Genomic DNA, 20248 nt, shown 5'->3' on the forward strand with positions numbered 1-20248 from the left:
TATTTTTAAAATAACATATGACATATAATTATAAAAACTATAACAAATATTTTCTTGATCCATTTTTTTTATATAGATAAAAAAAAGTATTTTTAATCCAAATTTTTTATGAATGATGCTATTTTTATAAGCGAGAAAAGTTTATTATTGAATCAAATATTTTTATATATAATGACAATGTTATTTATTATATTATTTCTGGTATGCTGAAATGCATTTAATGCATAGTGACTAATATCCCCAAATATTTTTATATATAATGACAATGTTATTTATTATATTATTTCTGGTATGCTGAAATGCATTTAATGCATAGTGACTAATATCCTCGAGATGTGCATTATCATAATCTTACCATATCTTCATTCTTTGTATCTCTCATCATTGCTTTTGATTTTATTCCAACCCACTTTTTTCAACAAACCAAACCCATTTTCTGAAACAAACATACCTTCTCTCAACAATTTAATTAATTAATATTATTAATTAAAATTTATGCAATTAAAATAAAAATTTATTTCTTTTCTAAGTGATTTTTGTTTTTGTTTTAAAAATTGAAAAAATTTAATTTTAATATTTTTTGTTACATATATTTTTATAAATGTAAAAAAATAAATTGTTGATATAAATATTTTTTATAAACGGGAAACAGTTTACTATTGGTACAATTATTTTTATAAATGAAAAAAAATGTATTGTTGATATAAATTGTTTTATAAACGGAAAATGTGTATTATAGAACAAATATTTATTAACACAGGAAAAAGCGTATTGTTGATATAAATATTTTTATAATCGAAAAAAGATAGATTGTTAATATAAATATTTTTTAAATGAAAAACAGTTTATTGTTGATACGAATATAAATGGAAAGTGTATTGTTAATACAATATTTTTATAAACGGAAAAAAAAATGATTTGTTGATAAAAATATTTTTATAAATTGGAAAAAATTATTGTTGATACAAATGTTTTTGACATCGGATATCAAAATATTTGAAAGCAGTGATATAATATTTAATGCTATATTCACTTTTTTTTTCTTCACTTTTTACACATTGAATACCAACTCTCTTTTATGTGACATCAATAAAAAGAAATAACTTACTAATCCAACTTTATTACGGGAAAAATGAAACCACTGATCTAAACATGTAGTGAGTCAATAAAATTTTATTGTTTGTTTTCTTATATCGTAAAAATTATATAAAACGGGAAAAATGAAACAACTGATCCAAATATTGATATCATTTACATTTTATCTTTTAAATAAATAAACAATAAATAAATTTTTTTATTTAACAATTTAATTTTTCTTTCATTTCATTTTTATTATATATTAAAAACAATGCGCGTACTATACCAGTACCCGTGCGAATGCACGGGAAAACCGATAGTAAGTAGTTGTTTGTTTGTGATTCTAGCTTCATTTCCATGGCAACTGAGCTTGGAGAAACTATGTTTAATAAACCATTCAATTTTCTAATTTTACTTTCTTTTTCAAACTAGGATTTTGGTGGATCTCTAGGTAGAGATGCAACTACGGGAAGAGGAGTCCTCTTTGCAACAAAGGCTTTACTGAATGAAAATGGGAAAATTATAGCTGGACAACGATTCATTATTCAGGTATTTTTTATGCCTATTATTTTATATTGTTAGGAATCGAACTCAGCAAGTTTACAATAACTGCAATGCACCAGTCAATTGTGTAAGACTCTCTGGTTACGCCTTTTTTTAAGAACTATTTCAATGAAGTTTTTGGATTTAGAACTATTTCTCTTCAAATTTTTTTTCCATAGGTTTTATTTTTTTTAATTTCTCTTCTAATCATACATTTTAGTTGTTAAATAATTACTAAATACCATGCAACTTTATTTTCAAAGACCGCTTGTAATTTACTTTGAATAAAAATATTTATGTATTTCAAATATTAATTTTGTATAAATAATAATTACTATCTGTGAAAATAATGCGCGTGTCCGACCAGAATCAGGAATTATCCTATGAAAACCAGATCCTATAAAAATTAAATGATTGGGTAGTCAATGGCTACAAAAAAAATTGAAATTATTCAATACAATGATTTTATGACATATAACATGTAAATATCTCATATAGATTATAAATATCTCATATCTCAATTTACCTATTTTAACATTATATATACACATTAATAATATTATATCTATTTCTACACTTTTCATTTATGTTTTTAACAAACTACTACCTTTTTACAATTTTTTTTATCACCACTCTGTATGAATAAAAAATAATTTATTAACCCTTTGTTTTTTAAGTCATTCTCACATTATTTTCATTTATCTATTATATATAGAAAAAATTATAACTATTATAAATGGAAACAATTTTACTATTAATCTAAATATTGGATAACAAATTTATTTATCAATAATTTGTTTCAAATATGTGAAAACATTAAGGGGAAAAATAATACTATTGTACATAAACAAAACAACTTTACTACTAATCTAACTTTAATATATGACAAAAATTATTATTGTAATAAACACTAACAACTTTACTACTAATTTATCTTCTAATTAAAAAATAAATTAATCAATTTTTTTTATTTTACAATTTCATTTTTCTTTCATTTCATTTTTATTATGTATTAAAAACAAATTCGCGTCCCGTACCAGTACCCGTGCGTACGCACGGGTATCCCGCTAGTTATTAGAGAGAGAGAATACTTATTGAAGTTAAAATTAAAATGGAAGAAGAAAGAAGTATTTTTTTATTAAATTTTTGGATGTTTCACAGTTTCACTCCTTACATTTTCATTAAGCTTAACTATGCCACAAAATATAAATAGCATTCCCAAGAACAAATCTAATTGGCAATCTCTCGGACACACAACTTTATTAAGTAATAAACACTATTAAACCTGCTTCCTATGAAAACACCTAATTGGAAATGCTTAGTCGCATCAATGACCATCATAAACGTTTCATCAAACTTTAAAAATATAATGCTTCCAGCAATAGACTCTCATGCCAAGCATCTCTCACAATATTATAGAACCCCAAACAAATTAGATCTGACTTGTCCTCATATCAACCGTTTTGTAGAAATCGATTCCCTTCCATTCATCCTGCACACAACAAACAACCATAGTAATATAGAAACTATAGAGTGTGAATTCGGATCAGACAGTGGAGCAAAGCAAAAATGTCAGAGAAAAAGAATATATGAATAATGTTAGTAATTTTTTTTAACCCTTGTTCTCTTCATCATCTTCATGTATTATTGATTTATATGTACTGAGTTAAAATTAACTATGTCTCAACTAATAACAACACATAAACAAAATATATTTGAATTAAGCCTTCTAGTGAAAAATGTTGTTCATCCTTTGACATCTTCAATTACTGCAAAGTATATAAACAAATGCAATACAAAATAAAATTCAAATGTTCTAACGCAAAAAATTTGAACATGTCAAATTAAATAAACAAAATCAAACCAAATTAGATAGAAAAGTTTTGAATTTTCATCACAGAATCAATTACTTCAATAACTATTTACTTCAATAACTATTGTTTGTCTTCTCTTTATTTGAAGTCCTTTCTCGTCCCCTTCGACAACTTCGCAAACTGGTGTGTACGGTGAGTAAGTGAAATGGAAGTTTTTGTGATCATGACTCATGAGTTTGTTTTTACAGACAAAATATAAATTCATGGAAGTTATTTATGGCAATGGTTGTACATTTGAAATGTAAATTTTTGAAAATAAAAAGGCTTTACAAAATAAAGCAGTTTATTTTTGGAAGAGTAAAATACATTGTGCAGTTATTAGTTGCATGGGCATTCTCACATGGAAGTTATCCAAGGATAATAGTGGAAGGATAGAAGTAGTTAAAGGGTATTTTTGGAAGAAAAATAGGCCAGCCCATTTTCTCCTATCCTCTTTATATATAGGTATAGATTCTAACAACATCATTTTTTATATTTTTTCCAAGTGTTTTATGTAGATAAATATATATCTTTTTTACTTTGTTTTCCATTTTAGAGAGAGATATTATTTTTTAATATTAATATTAAGAATATTCAAATCTGTCGTAAAAATACATAATGAACAATATGATTTTCATATTATTAATTAAAATTAAAATTTAGACGGGGCAAATTTAATATGTTCTTATTTATTTATGGGGAATAGATTACATATCTGAAAGGGTGACATAAACGCGTCAAATATAACAACAAGGACAAACAAATATGAAAGTTTGTATTTTAAAATTTATTATACAAATCATTTAAATTTAAATCAAAATCAAATAAAAATAGTCTTTTATATTTTGACACGGGTGTATATTAAAAAAAACAGATAAACGGGCACGGGAAGTGCCCGTTTAGACGCTAGTCTATATAAAAAATTTAATATTAAATATGGAAATGATAACCTCAGGGTAATGGTTAAAACTTTAAAATAATAATTTTATCTCGGTAATCTGCATATTTAATGCTTTGGAAATTGAAATATTAAAATTTCTATAAAAAAATTTTTTAGGAATGCTTAACCATTGCCTTGAGGGCACTAGTTAGCAAGACCCTATTAAATATTATTAATTACAGAAATTTATTTTTTTAAAAAAAATTAACTTTTTCATAATTAAAATAAAGTTTAATATTAAAAAATTAATTTAGAGAAAATATCACTTAACCAAAATTCTAATGTAATCAAGTAATATCATACCATACCACAAACATGGTTAATTAATAATGGTTCAGTTTGGTTAGTTTTGGTTCAGTTGACGGTTCAGTTCGATTATCAAACTGTTTGATAAACTATGGTTCAGTTCATAAACCAAAAACGGTTCCGTTTTTTAACAGCAGTTTGATTCGATTCTGTGATTCAGCACAGTTCTATGGAATTTTTGAACAGCACTATTGGTGAGCTTGTTTTAATCCGTAAAATTATCACCCTGACCAGTAATATATATGTTGCAAGATATTTACATTTGTAAAAATGATGTCACATAACATCCTGATCAGCTATTCATATTAAGTGAAATGTACATATTTCAAGTTTCAACCATAACATTTGCTTGTAGTTTAATTCATCAATAATAATGCAGAAGAATCCGCTTCTTTAGGCTATGTTTGGGAGTTTATAGGGGAAGACTTTATAACAAGAGAAGGATTGAGTGAAAAAAATTGAAGGATTTTAATTGGGAGAGTTTGCTTTTATTAATAACACTAAAAATCCTCTAATTTGAGGAACTCAATATTTGTTTGGAATGAGGATTTTGTAGGGATTACAAAAAATTTCAAAATATTTTTATGTTGTTATAATATTCTAAAAATTAAAAATATATTATTAATAAACACTTTTATATCATTCTATACAAAATCATTTTTTTTAAAAATGTCAAATATTCTTCTATATTTTTTAAAAAATTCATGTTTGGAAGTCTTCCTCTCCCCTACTCTTCAAACTCCCAAACATAACCGTAGTGTTCATGGAACAAATTTCATAGTTTTATATTATTAACTTTCTATTACAACTAGTCAGAGACCCGTGCTGTCGCTGGGGTGCATTACTTGTGGTGTAGTATTTTTTGAACGATACGAAAAATGTAAAGTAAAGAAGTTTGACCAAATTGCATATATAAAATGAAAATTAACCATTTAAAAAAAGTTTTACTTATAAGATATTAGTATGAAAATTGGGTTCTAAATTAAAATAATGATCCACAAAAAAGGTTTAAGATAGGTCAACACGGGTAAGTTCATTCATATCTTAGACTATTTGATAAGATTTTGTTATTGGTGATATATAATTGTTATTATAAAATCACTAATAATTAAAAATATTTAAAACTAAATATGTAACAAATCAACAACATGATAAATTCAATATGTTTAATAACATTAACTATTTACAAATATTTTGTTGATTAAATAAAAAAGGTACTGTGGTGATAATGACCCGTGATAATAACTAAGACACTTGTGCTCTGGCACGACACGGGTAAATTAAATATGATATTGTAGAGAAACCTATAAAAATTTCATAGTAAAACAAATAAGAATTGTGAACTCAAAATATAACAAAATATTTTTTTAATGTCATAAAATATGATTAAGTGGTAAACTTGTTATCATGATCTGCATGCACAGTGATTGTAAATTAATATACAACATTAACAAAAGCGGTTTAAAGCCGGTGAAATGGGGACATTTTTAATTGTACCTAGACAGTTATAAATCTAACAAATATAGCAATACATTTGCAATGTAGTACATCAAGGGACCTCATGATTTTGTATGGCATTAAATAGGTAAAGTGCATCAAGTATGGCATTGGGATGTAATGCATTAAGCCAGTTCATAATGCGTTAAGATATGGGGTAAGCTTAGAGATTTGAATAAAATGTATCAATTTTTCATGTAAAGTGCAAATACTGTGATTAAATCAGGAAATTAGGCAGTCATATATTGGCAAGATAACCACCATAAACCTAGCAAACCAACAAAAGTCTGTAAATAAATTGCAAAGTGAAGTCGGATTTTGAAAGATTTTATATGTGTATTCAGGTAGAAGCTGACCAAGAATTTACGAACTCGCCTTGGTGCAGTATTTAAGTTGAAAACTGCATCAAACTGGTTGATTCATTTAGAGAAGATCATACAAAAATCATGTTAAATGTCAACCATTTGACTCAGTTATGTAGATTCTGACTCATGTTAAATCCCTGCTAAACTGAAACTTGTTTGAAGGAATCTTTATGGTTTTAACAGAGTTACCAAGTGAAGTAAGTGCTTTGTTGAAACTTTAAGCTTTGAGATGTATCAACATCAACATAACATAACCAACAACATAAAATACATGAGAATTAATAAAATTTAGAGTTTTCTCAGGTAACCGTTCAGGTTCGACATAAATGTCGATGTATCACAAAGCACTCAATGAATGCCATCAATACATAGTTTTCATCATAGCAACAGAATATGGAAATCAAGTCAACCTTAAATAGTGGAAATACAGCTAAGCATGTTAATCAAGCAAGCAAATACATGAGAATTGATAAAATTTAGTGTTTGCTCAAGTAACCGCTCAGATTCAACATGAAGTATCATAAAGCACTCTATGAATACCATCAATAAACTGGTTTTTCATCATAGCAACATAATTTGGAAATCAAACCAATATAAAATAGTGGTAACATAAAATACATTGGAATTAAAAGAATTTAGAGTTTGCTCAGGTAACCGCTCGGGTTCGACATGAATGCCGAAGTATCATAAAGCACTATATGAATGTCATCTATAAAGTGAGTTTTCATCACAACAATAGAATATGGAAATCAAACCAATCTAAAACAATGGAAAACATAAAATACATGAGAATTAATAAAATTTAGAGTCTGCTCAGGTAACCACTCTGGTTCGACATAAATGTCAATGTATCATAAAGCACTCAATGAATGTCATCAATGCACTGAATTTTCATCATAACAACAGAATATGGAAATCAAGCCAACCTTAAATAGTGGAAATATAGCTAAGAATCTTAATCAAGCAAGTAAATACATGAGAATTAATAAAATTTAGTGTTTGCTCAGGTAACCGCTCAAATTCGACATGAATGCCCAAGTATCTCAAAGAATTCTACGAATGCCATCAATAAACTAAGTTTCATCATAGTAGCACAACATGAAAATACAAGCCAATATTAAATAGTAGAAAATAAAAATTAGTAGACAGAAAAAACATGAATCCAAACTAAGTCACTTCTCTTAGATTCAAATACCAAAGGGAAAGACTAAACAACCTTTAAATTAAGCTTTTCAAGGAAATCCAACACAGGCTTTCTCCATTAGAAGGCAACTCTTCCTTTGGTTCTTCATTCTCCACAGTTCCATTGTGTAGCGGTAAAAAATACTCGAACATGTTCACACACTCGAAATACAACAGAGTCGCCACCAAATTTTATTTATTCCAAGAAGGAAAGGGAAAATATCGATAAAACCCACAAAGAAAGAATGAAAATGGATAAGATGGTCATCGCAACCAAATTAGGTTTTGGGAGTCGGTTAAGCAAGGGGAAGGTGTTAGCACCCCTCACCTCCACCGTACTCGATGGGACCCATTTAGTTAGTTTCGTGTTTGAGTGTTAGCGTGATTTTTGCGTTCTTTAGCTTATTAATCGATAAAAGATAAAAGAAAGGATTTTTAGGGTTTTTATTATTATGAAGAAAAAGAAAAGATTTTTTTTATTATTATGCTCGCCAAGACAGTTGTATCTTGTGCCTACGTATTCCCTCGTGCAATGGGAAAGTCAGAGCAATCGTAGTTCGGGTGAAGAACCACGAAAGTTTGTTGGTTGATTTTAGCGAGAGGTATTCGATCGCTTTCAAATGGAGACAATGCTACGTGCACATGGATAAGAGATCACTACAGGAATGGATAACTAAATAAAGAGTAAGACGAGATTTTGGCCATTATCGCATTCGAGTGGAAGATATTCGATCTTCACATGTGGAAGTATGTTTGCATTTGAAATTGATTAAGTCTCTCGTTTATGAAAAGAGATTTTAAAATGAAAAGGCCATAAGGCAAAAAAGTTTGAATGAAATTGAAGTTGTGTTTTAAAGGGATGTTTAGTGAACCTTTTGAGCATAGGTGTGCACCTAGCGCGTTGTTCACCCAAGATATTCAAAAGGATGCGAGCCCAATTGTCACTTGTTATCCAAGTTGGTAAAAGAGGATATTGACGAACTTTTAGTAAAGGATTGAGCATAGGTGTTCACCTAGCGCGTCTTTACCCAAGGTATTCAAAAGGTGTTCAGCAATTGTCACTTGTTATCCAAGTTAATAAAAGAGGATGTTTGCGGACGTTTAGCAAAGGATTGAGCATAGGTGTGCACCTAGCGCGTCTTTACCCAAGGTATTCAACAGGAGCGAGTCCCATTGTCACTTGTTGTCCTTTTTAATTAATTTGTTTTGATTCAAAGGATCAAGGTATTCAAGAGGTGTTCACCCCTTGTCACTTGATCTCTTGGTTTGATTAATGTGTTTTAATTCAAAAGATCGAGGTATTCAAGAAGTGTTCGCCTCTTGTCACTTGATCTCTTTGATTTAATGTGTTTTAATTCAAAAGATCAAGGTATTCAAGAAGTGTTCACCTCTTGTCACTTGATCTCTTGATTTGATTAAGATTTTTTTTAATGTTTGATTCAAAGGATCAAAGGTATTCAAAAGGTGTTCGCCCCTTGTCACTTGATCTCTTTGATTTAATTAATAGGGATTATTAAAAAAAGTTTTGTTAATGTGTTTTGATTCAAAAGAATTGAGGTATTCAAGAGGTGTTCACCCCTTGTCACTCGATCTTTCGGTATGGTTAAGAAGATTTTTGTGAAGAAGAAACTCGACGTTGGATCGAGAGATTTATTGAAACGACTTGACAATGGACCAAGGTTTATTTATTTTTGAATTGAGATTAATCTAATGTTTTTGATATTTTTAATAATAAAATTATAATCTAATAAAAATAAAATAAATTTGCATTCTTTAAAATAGCACAAATGTTAAAACAAAATTAAAGTAGAAAAATTTAAAGTAAAACAAAACAAATTGAATTAAGAGGATGGAAAATACTGGGAGGTATAAGGTGGAAATGGGCGCTGGTGGTGTAAGGCCCAACATATTTAAGGGCTGAACTACAATAATAATAGAAGAGGTCTGTGTTTAGTCCGGACCGGGTCGGGTCAAACCCGGATCCGTCCTCCCTCACTCGTTCTGCTTCTGCTCACGAGAAGAAAAAACGTTCCTCTTCTTCTCTCTCTATTCAAATCTCAACCAAAGAATAAAAAACAAACTCTCATATCTCACATTAAACCTCAACAAACAAACCAAATAAATCATCAATCAAGCAAGAAATAACCATGGGTTCATAGGTCAAACATACAAACAGCAACATCTGAACAGAAAACGAAGGAAAGCGAGGCTACCGTGATGGAATCAGAAACGCCAAGGGTAAGGAGCTTGACTGCGTCTGGGTCTTGTATCGCCGATGAAGCCTGTGTCCCATGTTGATGTATCGTGAGAAAGCTTTGGTTGTCGCGTTTGTATTGAGTATGGTTTCGTCGGTGAAGCTTGCGTGAATAGAAGCGGAGGAAGTTGTGCGTGTTGTTGAATCCGGTTCGCGGTGGTTGGTTCTGCAAAATCGGGCTGCGAGTTATGTTGTGTTGCGTTTGTGGTGAGATGTTGCGTGTCCAAGCAATCTCCCTTTTATACTTCGATTTCTTCTCTTCTTTGAGTTATCTGGAACTACTCTATATGTTGGATTGTTGGTTCTGAATGTTTGAAGCTATTCAGAGCTGCTTTGTGATTGATGAAAGTTGTTGAAAGAGTTTGTTCGGTGAAGGATGTATTCACTTTTTGTGGTTGTTGAAGGTAAATTATGAGTTGAATAAAGGTGATTCAAAGAGAGTTTTTGGCAGTAGATTTTCCAGTGGATATCGTTGGTTTTACCCTCCTCCTTGTGCTGCTGAATCGTCTCTTTATAGATGGACTGAAAGGAAATTGGGGGGAAAGTTTTTGATGAATTTGAACAATTCTGATTAACTGTTCTTTGGCTTTTTTGATGCAGATTTGTTATGGACATTTTGGTGCAAGTTTTGGAATCTTGTGAAGCAGGTTTTGGATCATTGTGTTTGGCATGGCATGGACCGCAGGATGCAGAAACGTGGGATAGAGAAAGATGATGGAGGACCTTTTTTGTTTGACTATTTTTGTTTTGTAATGCAGGATATCACGAAATGAACTGAGTGGAATGGAATGGAATGGAATGGAATGGAGCGGAGTGGGATGGAGCGGAGTGGAACGGAGCGGAACGAATGTACCATTCCATTGTTTGGAAATTTTAGAACGAAATAAGATAAATTATTCATTCCGCCCAAATCGGAGGGGAAGGAATATGGTGGTAAGTGATGGAATGAAATGGAATCCATACCACTCCTTTCCGCTCCGCTTCATCCGTTTTTAGACTTTGTTTGGATTGATGGAACCGGATGGAGCGGAATGGGATGGAATAAAATGATATTCCATTGTTTGGATAATTTAAAAACGGATGGAACGGAGCGGAATAGAGTGGTATGGATTCCATTCCATTCCATCACTTACCACCATTTTTCTTATCCTCCGATTTGGGCGGAATGAACAACTTAACTTGTTCCGTCCTAAAATTTCCAAACAATGGAATGGTATCTTCGTTCCGCTCCATCCCACTCCGCTCCACTCCATTCCGCTCCGTTGATTTTATGATATCCAAACATAGCCTTAAATTATCTAAACAACGGAATATCATTTTATTCCATTCCGCTCCGCTCCATCCGATTCCATCATTCCAAACAAAGCCTAAGAGATGAAAGTGTAATTTGGGCCTTGCACCAAAATAAATTCTATTCTATTTGTATAATAAAAAATAAAATAATAATAATAATAATAATAATAATAATAATAATAATAATAATAAATGAACAACAATTAAACTAAATTATTAAAACACAGTTTTTTTTTTTGATATTTTTGAAATGATAAAAAGAAAAGAACAAACATCTATTAATTATTTTTTAAAAAAATTAAGCAAATGGTAACTCTTGAATAAAAAAAAGTATAAAGATGCGAAATGCAAGTTATTTTTGTTGACTTTAATAAAAAGCCAGTTTTTTTTTTAAATATGCAATGATGTGATGATTGAATGATGAATGCGAAACGCCCAAATAAATAAAATGCACAGGGCAAAAATTGGGGTGCGACACATTGTATCCATTTTTATCAGCCTCCAAAGTAACCACACCATCATGTTTCTCGTTGAAAAATGTACCTGCGCCATTTGATGTTTCCTCAAATGTTGTTGCCCTTACATTTCTAAGGAAAACTGACCCTGAAATAATACACAATACAAATTAAAACTCAATACATTACCTTCAATAATAACCAATTAAAAATGAAAATTTGATAATAAACACACGAAAACACAGTGAAAATGGAGAGAAAAACAAAACTCGATTTCATGTTAATAAGAGAAAGATATGGGTTTCTGAAACCCTCTTCATCGTTCATGTGTTTTGAAAATGAGAGGGATTGAAGGCCAGAGAGAGAGAGACGAAAAGGGATAAATGGAATAGAGAGTGAAAAAATTGTCTTCAGCGGCTGTCATACCCCAAAATGTGCCCATCATATTTTTACTGTTAAGCTCATTCAAGTATCAAAGGCTCAAGGTTTGACTAAGTGCTCACTCTCCTAATCAAAGACTTCTAAACTAGGGTTTTGAATTCCTTGAAGGAAAATTGATGAATCAAGACCTCCAATGGACTTCATATAACTTATTATGACTAGCGTTCAAACGGGCACTCCCGGGCCCGTTTGTCCGCTTTTTTTAATACGCATAGCGGAGAAAAATAAATGTGTGTATATTTTTTATGAGGTTTTTATTGTACGTCACCGTAAGAATAATATTTTTTAGACGCAATTAGCATAATTAAAATCAAGATGATAAATGTATGTTTTAAAAGTATTTTAGTGAATATCTTATATAAAGTAATTATATTATTCTTTGATATTAAACTAATGAAATTCTATTGAGAGAGCATATCTTTTATGATGTTTTTCATATAAGTCTTCTTAAGAAGAATATTATTTGAACACAATATTTAAAAACAAAGTAAGATGCTAAAATCTTCACTTTAAATATGTTTTCATAACTTAATACCGAAACCAAAGTAATCAATACTAAGAAAATTGTTCTTGAGACCAATTTAACAAATCTAAAAAATTAAATATTAAATAAAGTCTTCCTCCGCTCTCTCTCCCTCTTACTCCCTCCCTCTTCCGCCCCTCTCTCCTTCTCCTCTCTCTCTCTCTCTCTCTCTCCATGTCCCTCCCCCCCCCCTCTCTATCTCTCTCCCCCTCCCTATCCCTCTTGCTCTTTCTCCCTCCCCTCTCCCTCACCATCTCTATCTCTCTCCCTCCCCTCTCTCCCTCTCTTTCCCTCTCTCTCTCTCCATCCCCTCTCTCCCCCTCCCATCTCCCTCTCCTTCTCCCTTTCCTTTTCCTATCTCTCCCTCTCCTTCTACCTCTTTATATGTTTTGTAGAAACGTTTGCCACATAATTTTTTAATGGAAACTTGACGTCATGGATTAAAACTAAAGGGATTTAGACGAAAACCAAATTCTCAATAAAACATTGTCTATTTTACGATCTCTTACCTATATATATATATATATATACGTATACCAAGGAAAGTAACGTATACCAAGGAAAGTTGAATGATTTAGACTTGATTGAGTGCTTGACACTATTGGTGATTGAGAGAGAAAGTGTGTGTGTATTTTTTTTAATTTCTTGTAGGCGCGGGCTAAAAGAACGGACTAAGGAATATTAAAAAAAATACTTGTTTATATTTTGACATATATAAAAATACTCGTGATGAAAAAAAAATTTTAATTAAATAAAAAAAAAGGAAAGATATTGATCGTAAGACTATACATAGTAGAAAAATATATCTCAGAATAATTGTCATATTAAATTAGAAATAGTAATAATTATGAATTTTTGATAAATATATAAATAAATGTAATAATTAAGTATGAATTTTCAATAATTCAATAAATAAATGAATGTAATAATTAATAATGACACGGAGGAAATGAAAGTATTCGTGGTAACCCATTAACTCGTCAATTTTAACTCATACATAGGAGTACAAAACGTTTCTCTCTTTTTTACTAAATTTAACAAAAGAAGAAAAAAAATCAATTTCTCGTAAACATGAATTTGAAAGGAATACTTAAAGTAGAGGCAAACAAAGGTTATACTTATGTTGAGAGTGAATTAGAAAAAGTAAAAGAGATGATACGGATAGTTTAGCATTTTTTTTTCTCGATTTTAAAATATGGTAACCAAATGTTTTCCATCCTCGAAATCATGTCCATGTTCTAATTTTTGTTTTCTAAAAACTATTCTACTACATCCTATTTCACTATTGCAGTTACACAATTTTTTATTTATTTTTAAATAGTGACATATTTGGAGGTAAAATAATAACCTCCTATATTCCTTGTCCTATATTCCATGCTACAAAAATAATAATAAAGAAACTGTAAAAAATTCATAAGATGTGTTCTTGTATGGCAGTTTTTATTTTAAAACTATATTATTAATTTTTAATTTTATAACTAAGAAGGGTAGATTTAAAATAAATATAGGCTACACTAAAACAATGTTTTTCCTTTATACATAGTTATAGATTATAAATATAGATTATAGATAAGACAAAGATAGAATTAGTTTATTATTATGGAAGTTGTCTATGAATAATGATCTTATAAATAAATGAAGAAATTAGTTCTTTAGCAAATAAACATAATTGGCTACTGATAAAGAAAACAACTGACAATCAAATTTCATATATATCAACAAAAAATAACCATTCTATTGGCATAACTGAAATTATATTTGAAAATAGAAAAAATAAGGACCGTTTCTTTTGTTGGTTCCATTGTATTTTTTAATCTGTGAAAGAGTATGACATATAATAATAGGCGAGGTAGATGTATACGTTGTCACAGGAAGTTTCTTACGATGAATATTGTGATGGTTTTTTTTGGCTTTGCAAGTGATTTGCATGAATGTTTCTCATAGTAGTTCTGCAGTAAAAGATATCAAAGCAAACCAGATCCAATAAAAATAAATATTCAATTACATACTTACAAAGGAAAACAAAACTTTAAAAAAAAAAAAAAACTCCTATGATTTCATTATATATACAGGTACCACTTCATGGAGAAAAAATGGCAGTTTGGAATAGAAAAATTAAAAGTATAAAACTTAACCAAATTCAAAATAATCCAAATAAAAATGACCAATTTTCAAAACAAATAAAAGCAAACTGAATGCAGAAGAAGCATAGGAGACTTTGAGTGTGTTTTTAATTTGAATATATGTGAAAGTAAAAGAGAAAATAAAAAAGATGTTAGACAGCCATGAAAATGAGAGGAAGGGAAAAAGGAAGAAATAAATAGGCAATGTTTACCCAGTGCAATGATTAATAGATGACAATGGCAAAGGCCAAGAGAAATATTTGTTTAATTTCATTGTCTATTCTTGTTAGTGTGTGTTGATAAGAAGGTACGGGCTTAATGTGTCAATTGGATTAAAACTGCTTTATGTACACGTTTGAGAGAATAACAGTTAATGTTTAAAGGGTAAATAAGGGGGAAAAATAGGCCAGACCAAAAGTTTGTATCCCCTTTATATATAGTTATAGATTCAAATTAACCCCATGACAAGTTTCAAGCCTCAGTCAAAAGCTCCGAAAGTCAACAGTCGACTAGTTTGACGTAAAAGTCAACTGTGGTCAAAATTCCTGATTTTTGGTCAACATCATTATTTTGAAGCAACATTCATCATTTGATCAAGTTTTGATCATGATTCATCAAGGAAAGTTCAGAAATCAACAAAACTCAAAGTTTCTGAATTAGGGTTTTTGACCTAAAAGTCAGCTGAACTTTGATCAGCCATAACTTTCACATGGAACATCGGAAACTTCCCAACCAACGCCTATTTTGAAGGAAATTGAATTCTCTAAAACTTTGTTTCTCTAATGCCAAGGCAAAAAATGCTTCATTTGGCATATATGAGCCAAAACATTACAGGTCCTTTCTAAAAGTCAACCAAAAGAAGTTTTTTGTCAAAACCCATATCATCAAGATACAATCTCCAAATGGGAAAAAGGTCCCAAAGTGGCTTGTATATGACATCTTGAGCTTTCCAAAAAGTCCTAGAAGTCTTCTGTATCTTAAAAATTGAGGGAGATATGCCTTGTCAAAGTTAGACAAATTTGGGTGAAAAATGTGAAACAAATATGGTTCAAAATGAGTTTTCTTGCAAATGGGCCCAATCTTTTTTGATTCAATCTTGATCCTCTAGTTATCCAAGACTTCAAATCCAAATGCCACGAATTTATAGGATTTATTTGATTTATTATGAATTTTTTATTCATTTAAAAGTGATTAAATTCAAATAAATCAAGTAAAAATCAAATATTTGGTTAGAGATATGATATTGATCAAATTCAATCATCAACAACACCTCATAATCAATATAATTTCGTGCAAAAAAAGATTGAAATTTGGCAAAATTGGAAAGATTAAAAATCAAGTTTTAATCCAATTTCAATCCTTTGATTCAATGAGATTCATTCCAAAATTGTTAACCTAAATTGATCTCTTATAAGTACATAAGTGGTACAAAGCATAAGAACACGTTTTGGCCGCACTAGAAACCCTACTCCAAGTTCAAAAATCCAAGCTTAAAACAAGAATCGGTTTCCTATTTACAGGACAATTCAAGGTGTGAGAAGGTTCGAGTTGGCTTCCCCGATACTCTCTGAAGCTATTTGGATCGCATTCAAGGTCTCTCACGTTCAGATTTGTCTTCACACACTCACGGTTTGCCTTGAATTTCTTTTGAATCAAACTCATACATATGTGCATATTTAATCTATTTTGAACATATATTTGTGATTGTGAATGTGTTTCGATGAGTTTTGGGTGGTTTGATTGTATGTTGAGGACAGGTACAAGGATGTGCCATGGTTAGGGTTTCGAATTCTCCAAATTGGGAATCCTACATATAAGCAATTTTAGGTTCAATTGAGGACTTTTTTAGGACCGCAAGACTATTTGGAATCGATCTGGATTGCCGTTTGTTGTTTTCGTTTCGTTTTCTTGCAGGTTACGTGATCGTGAAATTGGCTACGAAATTTTGGTCGCCACATCATAGCTAAACTCTAGCTAATTTTCGTAGCGAATTGGGCCCCTGGATAGAGGAAGAAGACGAAGCATGGCGGATTCAAACTGGTTTTGGCGCACGTACGAATTAGGATGACGATGGATTCAGCACTTCTCGCCTACGCGCATACGATACACCTCCGTACTTCCAACCGTTGGACCATGCCAATTCCAGATCAGACGTCCAGGAACTCGCACCTATACCATGCGCCTTTAGCCTTGCCGCATCTGATAATTACGTTAAGTTTTATTTAATTTTTTATTTTATTCTCTTTTCTTTTTAATTGTTTTCTTTTTTTACTAAAATCTTTGCAAATTTAATTCTTTTTTTTCTTTTCTCTTTAAAATAAACTTTTTTATAAAATTAACAGTTTTTTAAATATTTATTTTAATTAATAATTTTAGTTAGTAATTCCAATTAGTTATTTATTGGGATTATAATTTTATCAGGTTAGTTTTCTTTTATTTTTATTTTTATTTTTTAAGAGTAATTAGAATAATTAATTTAATTAACTTAATAATTTAATTTAGGTTAAATAATTAATTAGGTAAATTAGGTCAAATAAATTAGGGTTAATAGATAATTTAATCAGGATTAGTTAATAAAAATTAATTAGGTTAATAACCAATAATTAATTTTAGAATTGTCTAGCCTCGATTTTAAACAAACCTTAGGTAACCCTAAAGTCTTAGGTAGGCGTCGTCCATTAACTTGTTTTTTTACTAACCCTCTTTATTATAAAAATGTTTGTTTTAAAATCAGGGTTCGCCCTTTGGCTTTCAAAAAAACTTTTCTTTTAAAATTTTAATTTTCTTTTATTTAATATTTATTTTAGCCCTATTTGATTACTGTAATTTTGCCCTGGTGGCTTGTAATAGCTTTTAGGTTTTTATTTTCGCGCTTGGTTTCTTCACTATTATATAACTGCCCCAAAGCCATGTAATAGTTGTAGGGTATTTTTCCTATTTTCTTTCTGCCTTTATTTTCTGCATTTCCGGGTTTTTGGCTATGTAATCCCCCACCCGAAGCCTTGTAATAGCGTAGGAACATTTATATTTCTGCCTTTATTTTAATTGCGTGGTTAGTAATTTAGGGAGTGACAAGCCTGTTAATTAATTTAGATCACTAATTACAAGATAAATATAATTGAATTGAATCACCTGATTGTGACACACATACACCTTTATGGTAACTTTTCTTATGCCGCCTTCGATCAAAAATAGTCAAGTCCCTCGAATACGAGGATGCCTTAGCAAATGTTGCCCTCAGTTCATAATCATCATCAAAATATCATAAGTCCCTTCGATGTTGCCTACGAATATATGATCTTGTCCCTCGAGGTTGCCTACGATTAATGATGATAGTCCCTTTCGATTGCTAAGGTATCCTCACTGGTTACCTAAAATGACTATTATATCCTTCCCTAAAGACTACCTCCCCTCTTTATGGTGGGGACAGTCTTATGGCGAATGATCATCCTCGATGACCCTTTTCAAATCCAATGAAAGGACTACCTATCCTCTTTATGGTATGAATAGCCCTTTCAAATAAAAGTCTTAAAGAACAGAAAATATTAAACTTAGGGTAGGTTCTCTTAAATGCTTGCTCTATTCAAATTCAAATCAAAAATACTTTTCCCACACCTTTTCAAATTACTTTAAAAAAGGCTATGCTTATTTTACAAGCTAAAGTCCTTATTCAAATCTTTTTCCTATTCACACACTACACTTCAAACATTTTGAAAACAAAAAGTGAGCTAAGCAATTAAGAGCCCATGGATAACCATGGATATAAAGGGTGCTTACACCTTCCCTTTGTATAACCTACCCCTGAACTCAAAGTCTTTTTTTAAAGGTCTTTTTATGTTCTTTTAGCCTTTCCAATTGGATAAAATAAAAGTCGGTGGCGACTCTTGCTATCCGCAACATTTCAAAAAGTTAGTTCTCCCACCGTGTTACAGCGGCATTTTAGTGTTTGAAAGAAAAAGAATGAGAAGGGAGTCTACAGGAGAGAGAGAGAGAGAGAGAGAGAGAGAGAGGACAGAGAGAAAAAGAAAGAGTAGAGAGAGAGAATGAGATAGTGTATTATGTTTCATAGAAAATATGTGGACCAATAAAAGTGGAACACTTGATGCAAGAAATCAGAAAAGATGAAAAAGTGAAGGATTATTTTGTAAGTTACCAAAATAACCAATTTGTAGTGTTAATTATTTTTTAGGGAAGGGAAATTTAGGAATTTTGGTCAATGTCTTAGTAAAGGCTTAATAGTAGATTTTAATCCTTATATATGTAATGGCAATAATGAAGTTTGAAAGTTATAATCATAAATAGTCTACTGAAATTTCTACCACTAGCCCAACTACAATCAATATTACTAAAGTTTAAGAAAATGACAGAAAGAATAATAATTTACACGGGGTAAATGTGTGGATCTATCTGCTTGCAGCTATATATAATAAGTGATTTAAGATGATGAAGTTTATAGATAGCAAAAATGAAAGTTAACTAGTAGCCGCTTAGTTTTGATGAACAAAATAGTTGATCAAGATATCCTTCAGGATCAAGCTAGACATGTATGTAAAGTAAACACTATAGTCCAACGACTCTCAAGTGAAGACTTAAGTTTCAAGGATGTTAACCTTTCAAACTCTCAAGTGATGGCAATTAATATGGAGATATCACAAGCCTCATTAAGAATATTCAAAAATCTTGTATGATACTAAAGTCAAAGATAATAATGTGATGACTTGAAGTTTCAGAGTAATGAAAGAGAGGAAGTGTGAAAGCTTGTTTGGTTATGTCTGTATGAGTGACCAGTGACTTGTAAATACACAATGGCATTTCTAGAAACATTTTGACTAAATCACACACTCACTAAAAACCTTGAGAAGTCTCTATTTATTTTAATTAAATCACCAAGAAATGTTTTTAAGACCTCACATGTTGATTAGGGGAGTATTTGATTGATTTGGAGACTTTTTCTAAATGTCTAATCAATTAGATATTTTGCGCAATCAGTTAGATGGTCGAGTCAATAATTGACTGAGATAGTATCTTAATGATTGGTAACAACTTTATATCAAAAAAATCATTATAGACTACAACGATTAATTATTTAAGTTGTCTAATCGATTAGAGCATTTATTTGACCCATGGATGGTTTCCAAATTTATACCATGCCTTGGCTTGAGAGTGTCTTTGTCACTTATACATATTCAAAAAATGTGAAAAGCTTCACTTTTCATTTCTCTCATCACCTCTCTAAATGTCTCATATTTTCTCATATATTTTAGTCTGAGTGCTTTGAGAGTGTTCGTGAGTCTAAGTAAGGATATTTGTTCCGGGAGACGGAAAAGTTGTAAATTTACCACGAGTGCATTTTTTCTCTTATGTAAATAATTCTGTCATAGGAAGTTGATATTTTT

General features: G+C 30.6%; 3 non-coding genes and 1 pseudogene across 3 annotated transcripts; all 4 read right to left on the bottom strand.

Annotated features, from left to right (window-relative positions):
- Positions 1-6876: 6876 nt before the first annotated feature.
- Positions 6877-6968, bottom strand: LOC131615441 (small nucleolar RNA snoR128). The gene has a single exon (XR_009287852.1). It is a non-coding gene; the product is annotated as a small nucleolar RNA snoR128 (small nucleolar RNA).
- A 96-nt stretch (positions 6969-7064) lies between these two features.
- On the bottom strand, positions 7065-7151 carry LOC131615439 (small nucleolar RNA snoR128; annotated as a pseudogene).
- Positions 7152-7223: 72 nt separating this feature from the next.
- On the bottom strand, positions 7224-7317 carry LOC131615440 (small nucleolar RNA snoR128). Its single transcript, XR_009287851.1, has one exon. It is a non-coding gene; the product is annotated as a small nucleolar RNA snoR128 (small nucleolar RNA).
- Positions 7318-7390: 73 nt separating this feature from the next.
- Positions 7391-7484, bottom strand: LOC131615442 (small nucleolar RNA snoR128). The gene has a single exon (XR_009287853.1). It is a non-coding gene; the product is annotated as a small nucleolar RNA snoR128 (small nucleolar RNA).
- Between the last annotated feature and the right edge of the window lie 12764 nt (positions 7485-20248).

The sequence above is a fragment of the Vicia villosa genome, linkage group LG6, assembly GCF_029867415.1.
Source record: "Vicia villosa cultivar HV-30 ecotype Madison, WI linkage group LG6, Vvil1.0, whole genome shotgun sequence".
In the NCBI taxonomy this organism is placed as follows: Eukaryota; Viridiplantae; Streptophyta; class Magnoliopsida; order Fabales; family Fabaceae; genus Vicia; species Vicia villosa.